The sequence below is a fragment of the Aythya ferina genome, assembly GCF_964211825.1.
Source record: "Aythya ferina genome assembly, chromosome: 4".
NCBI classification, from domain to species: domain Eukaryota; kingdom Metazoa; phylum Chordata; class Aves; order Anseriformes; family Anatidae; genus Aythya; species Aythya ferina.
The window spans coordinates 54,925,545-54,936,255 of NC_140300.1; the positions used below are offsets into that span (position 1 = coordinate 54,925,545).

Genomic DNA, 10,711 nt, shown 5'->3' on the forward strand with positions numbered 1-10,711 from the left:
TTACTATTTCCCTCATTTTCAATTTCATAAATTTATCACTGAGAATCAATTCTCTACTTATCTAGCCCTTATCTTAAACCCTTACATAAAACAGTAGGGCAATGGAAACCTGTAAACCCCTTCAAGGAACATGTTCAGCAGGTCTTAAATATAGAATTACTCATTTATAGTGAGCATCTGGTCAGATAGGCTTCTCAATGAGTCATGTCAGCCAATAGTGATGTAAAAAAAAAAAAAAACGAAACCCAATATGTATAAATGGCAAACGTAGTTTAAATTCCAGACCTAGCTGTGTACATAACCATGCCACTGTAAACATAAAAATGTACTTTCAAACTTAGAGTGGTTATTGATGTTTGCTTTTTATGAGAAATTAAATTTTCCACAAACATTTTAATGTATCTTGTACGTATTAGATTAGGTGGGTTGCACAGCTCCTAGATGGGATTTTGGGAGCAAATAAAGAATAGCACAGCAGCATCATGTTTCAGTACTTGAAGTGCAGGAAATCCCAATTATGGTCTTTGTTTGAAATCACGTAGACTGGGAACTTGAAGCAGTCTCTAACGTTTGAGAAAAGACTTTATCCAATAAGCTATTGCAGAATTCATTGTTATTGGGGGATAAAGGGTACAAATATTTTGGAAAGACCTTGAGTTTCACTTTGCATTAGATTAAAAGCAAAATGAAACTGAGAGGAGGTTTTCCACACCAAAAGAAAAAAAAAATAATAAAAAAAGACTTTATTTTCCCCAGCCATTATTATTTATAATTCAGAAGAAATATATTTTGAAACATAATTGAGTCCAAGGTGTGCATAAATAATTCTAAGAATATATTAATCATTATTTATCCAAATAAATTTGTCATAAGCACTTTCAAATTTCATTACTGCTCCTAGACATCAATCTCTTGATATGGAAAAAGGTGGGATGGTCAATTGCCGTTAGCCCATTCCTAATACTAAATTTTCGGAATGCTTTGGGACATAAAATCCTTTCAATGTGCCAATATTAAAATATTACAGAAGCACTATATATAAGTTTAAGGATGTGCTGAGTTTTACACTGAAGAAGATATATAATGACTTTTTAAAAATTAATTTATGAACAAAGTATGTCCTTTGAAAAATTACAGCTTTATTAAGTACACACCCATTTTTTTCAGAGAAGTTACAAAATAAACCATATAATCAGTCTTTTGTAATTTAATTTAAAGATATTTAGTATTGCTTTGAATCATTTTTAGTCCCTAATGATCTTTATAATAGGATAACCAGATCTTTCAAAGTGAATGCTCATGGAAAGTCTGAGCTATGGTAAGATCTCTTTTTCTCTCCATCCCCACATCTGTCCAACTCTCTTCATTTAATTTACAATTGCTGCTAATCCAGGTTTTCTTCTGAATATATGAAACTTTTAATGGAAGAATAGAGAGTGAACTGTCCCAAAAAAATTACATTAGTACTAATTGATAAAAACAGAAGGTTAAGAATTCACATATATGTTTTCTTCCCTCCAAGGATAACTATTTACATATCACATCATTGGAATTGGGTGGAAATAATGTAATGTTTATTTCAACTGAGATTGAAACCTAAAATTCTGGACTTATCAGTATTTTACATTGTTGGTTTTTTTTGTGTGTGTGTGTGTGTTTTTTTTTCCTTCTATTCCGTATTTCATTTAAAATATTTCATTTTGAAGTAAGCTGCAAAATGAACTTTTATTTTAGTAAAAACAAGATCTGAGCTTGCCAAGGTAAAGGCTATCAGCTGCAGAATGTGGAATCAGGCCAGAATTAAACAATGACTATTATTTTCATACATTTTTCATGTTTCATGGATGATAATATAACCCACTTTGCTTACCACTCTAAAGTTAACATTTTAGTTACAATTTAGTTTTTAGATTTATGTTCTTTCTAACTTTTAACATGAAAACCTGTAGTTTATGGTCCTTTCTACAGACAGTTAAGTAGTAGGTTGACAAACTAAGCAGATAAACAGAAGCCTATTTGGACTGTGAAACTTTTACTATTGCTGTAGTGCTAAATTTACTTTATTGCATTTTAAATTTAGAAGGCTATCAATGCATAGCCAAGAGATACTGTCCTGCATTTCAAATGCATGTGCTGAGCAGTATGAATCTTGATTATTCTTAGAAATCCAGGCTCTAAGACTGGACCTACTTTTAGGCCTTTTGTTTGAGAACAAATGTGCATATCATATGAAAAATTCAGAGCAAACTGTTACTATTTCATCAGCTGCCACAATAGTAAAGTATTACAGATATTTCACACAGGAAGACATGCTGCTGCTGTGTGCTAACTGCTGATTACAGTGAGTTCTCCATTTGTTTTGTTTAGACAGAAATACTATTTTTGGTGTCAAAGGAGCTGTGTATGTGTTCACCTGAGGTGTTGGCTAGGCATTGCCATGCACGAGGAAAACTACACTGTTCTTGCAGATTCTAGGGGGAAAATTAAAATGCCATCAAATGTAAAGAGCTTGAAGAATATGTGTTGCAGCTTCATTTGACAAGGGAGATTTGTCAAGCCGTCAGCTCATACTGATTAACCTAATGACCACACAGTATCCCTTTTTATCCCTCCTTTTGAAGAATTTATTTTAAGTAGCATTTTAAACTACTGTTAAAAAGCTTGTACTAAGGTAAATGAAAAACAAATCAAACATATTATTCAAGATCTAACTTTTTAAACATATTTGTTGATGTTATTGTTATGCTCTTCAGAATTGAGAACTGTATGAGTTTGCACTTAAAGTGCAGCAAGTGCACTCAGGCTGGCACACTACAAAATTTAAGTATGAGATATAGGAAGATATAAAAAGGTGGTGATTTAAAAATGGAAAGCAGACACCATAGAGCTTATTTATATTAGGCAATTATGCTTCTTATTACCTCTTCCTTTTGGTGCCAGATTGGCTGTTACTCCACAGAGAATACATGTAAGCACTGTATTTTCAGAATTGCCAGTTTGTTTTCAGGAATAATGTCAAGGTACACAGAGTTTGAGCAAGTGATGTTATAATTCAGCTGCTCTAAAAAATGAAATATTTTATCCCTGTTAGACCTCAACATATTTATGCAAAAAATAGCCCTTTATTCCACTACTATGACTCCTGTCAGTTACCTTAGTGTTTAAAACTGCAGGAAAATTACAATTGCATCGAGCCAGCAGCTACCCAGAAGCTGTCTTCCAACACCCAGCTGACACATACATTAATGCCTGTACTAACTAGTCATCCCACGGACCCTGCCAAGGACTCCTGTTCAGAGTTTTGAATACATATTTTTAGAGACATAGCAGTGACAGACGATAAAGGTTGTTTCAGAATCCCAAGTCTGAAGTCATCTTGCTAGTGTTTTAAAATTTGGTGACCTCAAGGCTGGTGGATGCTCCTGAACTAAAGCCAGCATTTCTTTTTTTTTTTTTCTGGCCTTGTTTTTGTGCTGACACATACCCACATTTCTTGCAGGCTGGGGAATCTGAACTGATACAAATGTTGTAAATCTGTATAGTGGGTCATCACAGCTGCTGTAACTGTAATGTTCAGCCACTCTTCAGTAACCCATGCACCCTCCAGCAATTACAGCAGTAATCATGACAATAAACAGAAAGAATTCACTTTAGAAGGGTGCCCAGAAGTTTTGGCTTCTGTCATTAAATGGCTTCCCAACAGGGAGAGGTCCCTAAAATATAAGGTCCAGGGTCAATACAGTATATAGATATCTACTATTCATTTCAAATGGAGTTAGTTGCCTAGGGTATTTAACGGGCATCCGTGAAAATGAATGAGTTCCTTACTGTTAAGTGAACTACTCAATCTATGCTAGTTCATGAAGTGTCATTCCTGAGAGGCAGAGCAGGTCTGTGGATTAGAGAAATGAGAATTAATGCAATTCTACTTAGTTCCAGTTTATCGCATCTCAAACTTATTCCAAGTTTTAAGAGTATATTTTCATTCAGCAAACCTACAGAACAATCATATAATTACTTAAAAGGTTATAGCTTTAAGGGGTCTCTCAGCCTCAAGATCCCTTTGTGTCAGAGACAACAGAATGCCTTCTAGTAAATATTTTACTTGCACATTACATACAATTTTATTTTTTTGTCTTGAACAAAGCACAACCTTAATTTCTCAAAAGAAATCTTAATTCTCTTGTTTACGTTTCTGTCACTCAAAGAAAAAAAAAAAAAGTTTTGTCTTCCTGCTCTATTTTGTGTTAAGAACAAATTACAATAACAAATACAGCTCCCCACTGATTTTGTCCCTTACTGTTTCCTCAATTCTTTCGTACTTAAAATGCTTGTCAGTACTTTTAACTGTTCCTTGTATCTCCAGCAAGACTGGCCTTAGGCTGTAGCTTGACAAAGACACCCAAGATACCTCCATCACTTCATAGATGGCAGCTGTCACCTTCCCAATGCTCCTTTTGTTAGGAAAAGCATGCTGTTATTTGGTCTTCCTCTATCTGTCATAAAGTCATATAACCAGAATGCTTCAACATGGTAACATTACACAATACAACTCTTTCACAGCTTAGAAATAACATCAAGAGTTAGTCTTACAATCAGGCAAACTTTGTTACTTAGGTTTCTAGTACATTTTATAAAAATGCTAAGTTTTAATTACACAACCACTAACACAGCACAAGGTACATAAAGTGTGCAGAATTTTAGACTTACGGCAACTACTCTATCTGAAGCAATGATCAATAATGTTCCATTACAGTTTTAAGGAAAGAACCTGAAAAAAATAATCAAACATAATGGAAAAATGTTATCATTCTTAGTAAAACATTTCTCTAGACCAAAATGAGGGAGGTTGTGTGAAAAAAGAATATAGCCTGCCATCTTTTCCCACTGCTTGTGAGATATCCCAAATTGGTTATGGTTGGAGATAGGATCTCGCTCTTAAAACAGTAGTGCCTTGGAAATCTCCTCTTTGTTTTCTCTCTTTCCCACCACTGCACTAAATGATGGGGATATTTAATAGTATAATTATTTGGGATACACCTCAAACTTAAAAGCACGACAGAGGTAAACATCTTTAGACTCTGTCCACAGGTGTTTCATGGAAGAAAGAAGGATTCTGTTATTTATACTTTCAATATTAGAAGTAAATTTATGACTGTTTATGTTTTAATGCCAGAGACATCTTTTTTTTTATTGCAGAAGTTCATATTTGTCAGCACAAACCCTGAAGGCGATTTTGTTATTGACAAACAGATGCATTAAGCTCCTTAAGCTTCCTTTCATCTCCTGAGTGATCATATCAGCCAAAGATGACTGTTTTGCCCATGCTGTCCTAAAATATCAAAAGCCTTTACTGTTTCAGTTTAACTTAAGAGTTCAACATTCTAATTGCTTCCGACCCAAATCTTATTTTAATTGAAGACCAAAGCTGAAGAACAGTCCTCTGAGATTCTGAGAGGCCTGACTACAAATGATTCTGCCTCCTCTCTTGGTTTTCTGTATTCAGGCTCAAGATACAGTCACTGTTACCACTGCTTCTTTATTTAGTAATATCAAGATACTATTTGAGCCTTAGTGAAAGGAGGGTTTTATTAAACTCTTGCCACAATAACTGGTGGAAGAAGGATGTGTTTAAGAAATAGAATTTAGAGGAGGAAGAGTGTACGTTTACACACACCAGAACAAATTGAAAATGAAAACCTGTTCAAAGCCTCTAAAATTAAACGAGAGAAAAAAAAAAAAAAAAAAAAAGAAAAAAAAAGAAAAAAAGAAAAAAAAAAGAATATATGATAAATCACATGATTTTATTTGGTAGCAGTCTGATATTTCCTAATACCTGCTCTTCAGCTGGAGTCACAGTCACTTGGTGTAAATGTGGCCCAGCATCAAAGGGGCCATCACAGGGCCAATTCTGGACACGGAGGTGCAGAGCAGCAGCCCTGTGGCAGGGCAGCTGCTGTAGGGCCAGTTTCCCATTGAGGGAAGACAAAGCCTAATCGTGGTAGCAACCTGGGCAGATAAGCATCAGTTGTGCTGCAGGGAGCTGGAGTCAGCAGTGAAGTGGAGGAAGAGGAGTTTGTTAATCCAAATCCGGTTAGTCCTGTGTATACAGACTTGTGTATACAAAGCTGAGCTAAGTGGAGAGGCATCAGTGCAGGCTCACCCTTCAACATGGCTAGGGTGTAAAGCAAGCTTCAGAATTATGCAACATTCAGAATCCCCCTCCACATTTCCCCTTGTTTATTCCTAGGCTCAAGTGCATTGTGGATTTGCCATTAAATGCCATATAAAGCATCGTATAACCACATTGCACTATGCTTCAGTTTGTTACTGCTCTGTTCCTACTTGTCTTCAATTCATCTCTATTTGTTTGTCACATGAATTCTGTAAATTTCATAAAAGCAATTAACCTCTACATTGTAGTATGCATCTAGCAATCATCAATGAATACTGAGTAAGAATTATGTATGCATTCAGATAATATACCAGGTACTGGTATAACACAAGGTCAAAGCCTCTAATCTATCAGTGATCTCAAAAAACGCCCCATGTTTGCAAGAGTGGGCTACACTTAATTTTACTGAGTTCACCATCTTAGATTCAACTTAAAGAAGCAGCATAAAAATGTCCTAGTTGCAGTGCTCTGCTGTTACTGAGTACTTGATTACAGCTATCTTCCTTTGCAGGAAAGTTCTTTATAATGCTTCTCCAAAATCTCCAAGAATGATTTTAAATTTTGGCTCATTGGCTTAGAAAAGTTTTTGCTTAGCTAGACAGGTCTCTATCAGATTTTGGAGAACAGTCAAAGGACAGTGCAACAGACTTAGAGGATTGTCTAAAAAAAAAAAGGAGTAAACAGAATCCACAATGAGAAATCCATATTTGTACATCTGTGCATTTGGTAAGCATAATGGCAGACTTGTTGATTTGGTACTATGGGGTATGAGTAAAATCAACGCCTTGCCAGTACAGTCTTGGCACATAACAGATTATACTAATTATCTTGTAGGTCCAATTTTAAATTCTAAGTATTAACTCTTGTTCATCCCAGGTGGGAAAGATAAAACCTTTTATAAAGAGAGAAGAATAAATAGGTTCCACAGAGAAGCACTGGATTTGTGACTCTTATTATTTGCCTACAGCTCTGCATCCTCAAGTGGCTCTATACCCCTGTGTAACTGAAAAAATTACTTAATGACATCATTCTATAAGTAATGGTTTTCAATAGACATGCTGTACTTCTGTGGATGTCAATAAGATATGATGCCATCAACACTGTGTACTGCTGCAAAACCAGCCCTTCAGTTGTAATAATAATAATAAAAAAAAAAAAGGAAAACTGTCCCATTGTACAGCTTCAGATTTTTTTTTCCCTTCCAAACTAGGATGGATTATATGCTACAAACAGACTAAAAAAATATAATTAAATTTCCCTTATTCCAAAGAGCATAGTGCACTATTACCTAAACTACCACATACTTTCCTCAGTTCCATCAAGCTACTGGCACTTAAAACACACAAATGAGGAGATAGTAGGCACAGTCTCTGGACCAGATCCTTGGCCTTCAGCTATATGGGAGAGGTATTAAACTCTTGCCAATTTAGTGCAGCTCAAGCTTCAGCTCATTGCCAGTTTCAGAGTCAGGAGACAAAACGCATGCCTTGTGGCTTCTGTTTTCTGTCTCCAGGTCATGTGCTTGCCAAAGGCTTGGATCACCTTCATTTACTATCTTGTTCCTGTTAGCTTCCTCTTTTAAACCTTTAATTGGCTCTGGTCTTTAAACCTCACAAAGCTATTTAAAATCTGTGGTATGAGCCCTCTTTTGAAGTGATCAGAAACAAGAAAAAGAAGCTTAGTTTGGTAGGGTAGTGAAGTGACTTGAGTGACCCAATGTGGTTTTCTTTGCTGAGATGCTGGTAGAATGGAAAGAAGAAAGAGGAGAACAAGAAGGGTAGGAAAAAGGAATATTCAGAAGTGGAGAACAATGACGAAGTTATAGCTAAAGAGTGAGGAATTTTATATGGTGTAGAAAAAGGGGACACACCTTTACAGACCTGTAATATTATGCATCTAAATATTCCTCACTTAGAAAACTAGTCCTTTCAATTGGCCTTGCTGACCTGTCCCATGGCTTTAATTTCTCATGCTATCTGTATCTTTAATTAGATACACTGAGGTTCAGGGCTTAAGCTTTTAAAGGATTAGACACTTATATAGATATGCAACCGAAGTTGCATTAGATAAGATTAAACACTTTTTCTGAAGAAACACAAGCTTCATATTTTATGGAACAAGTTCAACTGACAGAAAGAAGAAAACTTCCCAAAAGGCAAATTATTTCATAATTGTTCACTGAGGGGATTCTTTTGCCTTCTTTAAAGTGTGATGCTAGACTGAATCACAGATAAAATACCAGACTCCATGGATCCATCTAAGTCTTTGATCCTGTATTCCAAACATGAACCAGGAGTATTTTAACTAACACTAACTTATTGCAGTACTTGATCTCTCAAAACTTTATGACTCTTTTTTTTTTTTAATTTTCTTTTTTTTCTGCACTACAGCTAATTAAGGCTGTAAGATCCACTGCCTGAAGCCTATTACTATTTCATTGCACAACAGTGTTACACAGGTAGTAATAATTAAAAAGTATAGTGGTGATATTAAAGCACATAGATGGTAATTCTACCCATAAACACGGGCATATAATTTGAGTTTTTAAATATATTTACCATAATAAAAGGAATTAGTAGTAATTGTAGTGCATTTAAAGTGGAATTAATGTACATGTTAATTACATTAGTCATGTTAATTTTTGAAAAAACTGTAAAGGTCACCTATTTTTCTCCTTCCTCCTCCTCCTGAAAACTCTCTTTTCCTGTCATGTCATCAGCTGTTAGGTAGTTGCTTTCCACACTGTTCAGACTTTATTGTTACACAGTGCTTACCCTTCTGTTTTTTTCATCTGGTGTGTTTGGACTGAATTGATAATATAAAGATAGGAGAAAAGAGCATTTCATGGATCTGTATACTGGACTAAGCAGGGTCCCAAGTGGAACAGTTTTTGCTTCCAAATCTCCAGTATGTAGTCATGAAAACCATAATGAGGCAATGTGTCACTTGGTATACCTTTGACTGAGAAGCCAGATTGCTTACAAGAAGTAAAATAATTGTTTTATTGCCTTCAGGAAAGGGAAACACATCTATCTCAGCAAGTAAGCAAGCATTAGTTACCCGAACCATCTGATTTCTCATTATTTTGAAGAGGTCTGAACCCAGAAAAGAAAAATATCACAATGGAAATGTTATATTCCGATAATAAAGATGTAGAAGGCTACATCATCCTTAAAAAAAACAAACAAACAAACAACAAAAAAAAAACTTTTAAAAATTTATATGGAAATATATTCACTGATAATCCCTTAAAATAGGTTCATCAGGCTTGCTCTTGTAGCATATTAAATTCAGGAGCAGAACTAATGCCCAGATGGTCCAGTGGTCCAGGAATGGAGCAAATCTCTGTACTAAGTTTTGTTCGAGGACTGCAGGTGAGTTTAACCATTAAAGATGGGAGGCTAGTCTTCCCTTGTACAGGCCAAAAAGAGAAGGGGAGCTATTGGAGGTGCACTGCATCCAAGCCATGCACCCTGTTGATCCCAAACCTGACCCAACCCTTAGGATTGACTCAACTTCAGACCTGCCTCATCCCCACAAACTTCTGCAGCAACCTGGTCTTTTGGCTGATCCTAATTACTGTCCCTTGGACCTGCTCTTCTTGTTTTGCTCAGGTACCATCATCTTTGCTGGTAAAGCCACTCCTCTGCCTGCCTTGTTGCCAGGCTTAGTTCACGGCACCCCTTCCCTTTGGAGCAGCATGCCGTTGATGGTTCCTGACAGATAAATGGAAACAAAATGACATGAGATTACATATTCTGAAGTGTTTGGGGCACTTGCTTAATGGAGAAGTTGAATATTCCTCTCCCAGCCTAAACTAATGCTTAACTTAAAATCTGCAAATCTTAAATTAAGATTTAAGTTAAGAGAGTCCTATAACCTTGTTACTATAGGAGTTAGAATTGGCACACAGGATAGGATTGGCAAATTCAAATCACTTCCAGCAGATATAAGAAACTAGAAGTGAATTACCTAACTACCTTTAGCTAAAATGGGAAGACATTTCTTCTGTATTTTGGGATTAGTCTAATAGATGTTCTTTAAAAATACCTACTGGATTTGAGTCGGCAGGCAGAAAGCCCAAAGCTCTATTTATATTCATTGTAAAATGTATTTTTTACAAAGCCTGACAATGTTTCATAATGTTTCAATTTAGTCATAAGCATGCACAGAACCAGTATTTCACTGGTTAGGCAATTTTGTCAGTAAAAAAAATACACGATAATGGACTTAGAGCATTGCCAAGGTAAGGTAGCAATTGAAGAGGACTTGTGGATTTTTCACATGTGAATTTACACATTTCTAGGGAAAGACAGAAATTAATTAATGCATTTCTATTTCTGATACACTTCACAGAATTGCACAAGATGCCTGCTGAAGTGTAACAGAGTTCTGCAGAAACTTTTTTTTTTTTTTTGATTCATTTGTGTCATTCTGTAGAAATATCTGGACAAAAAACTTACCTTTGAAAATGAAAACTGAGCTTTTCACAGAACCAGTTGATAACATTAACAATGCAAGACTTATGATTAAAAA

General features: G+C 35.7%; 1 long non-coding RNA gene across 1 annotated transcript in view; it reads left to right on the top strand.

The window, feature by feature from the left end:
- Positions 1 to 10,711, top strand: part of LOC311435515 — a 144,860-nt gene that overhangs the window by 124,047 nt on the left and 10,102 nt on the right. The window lies entirely within an intron of this gene.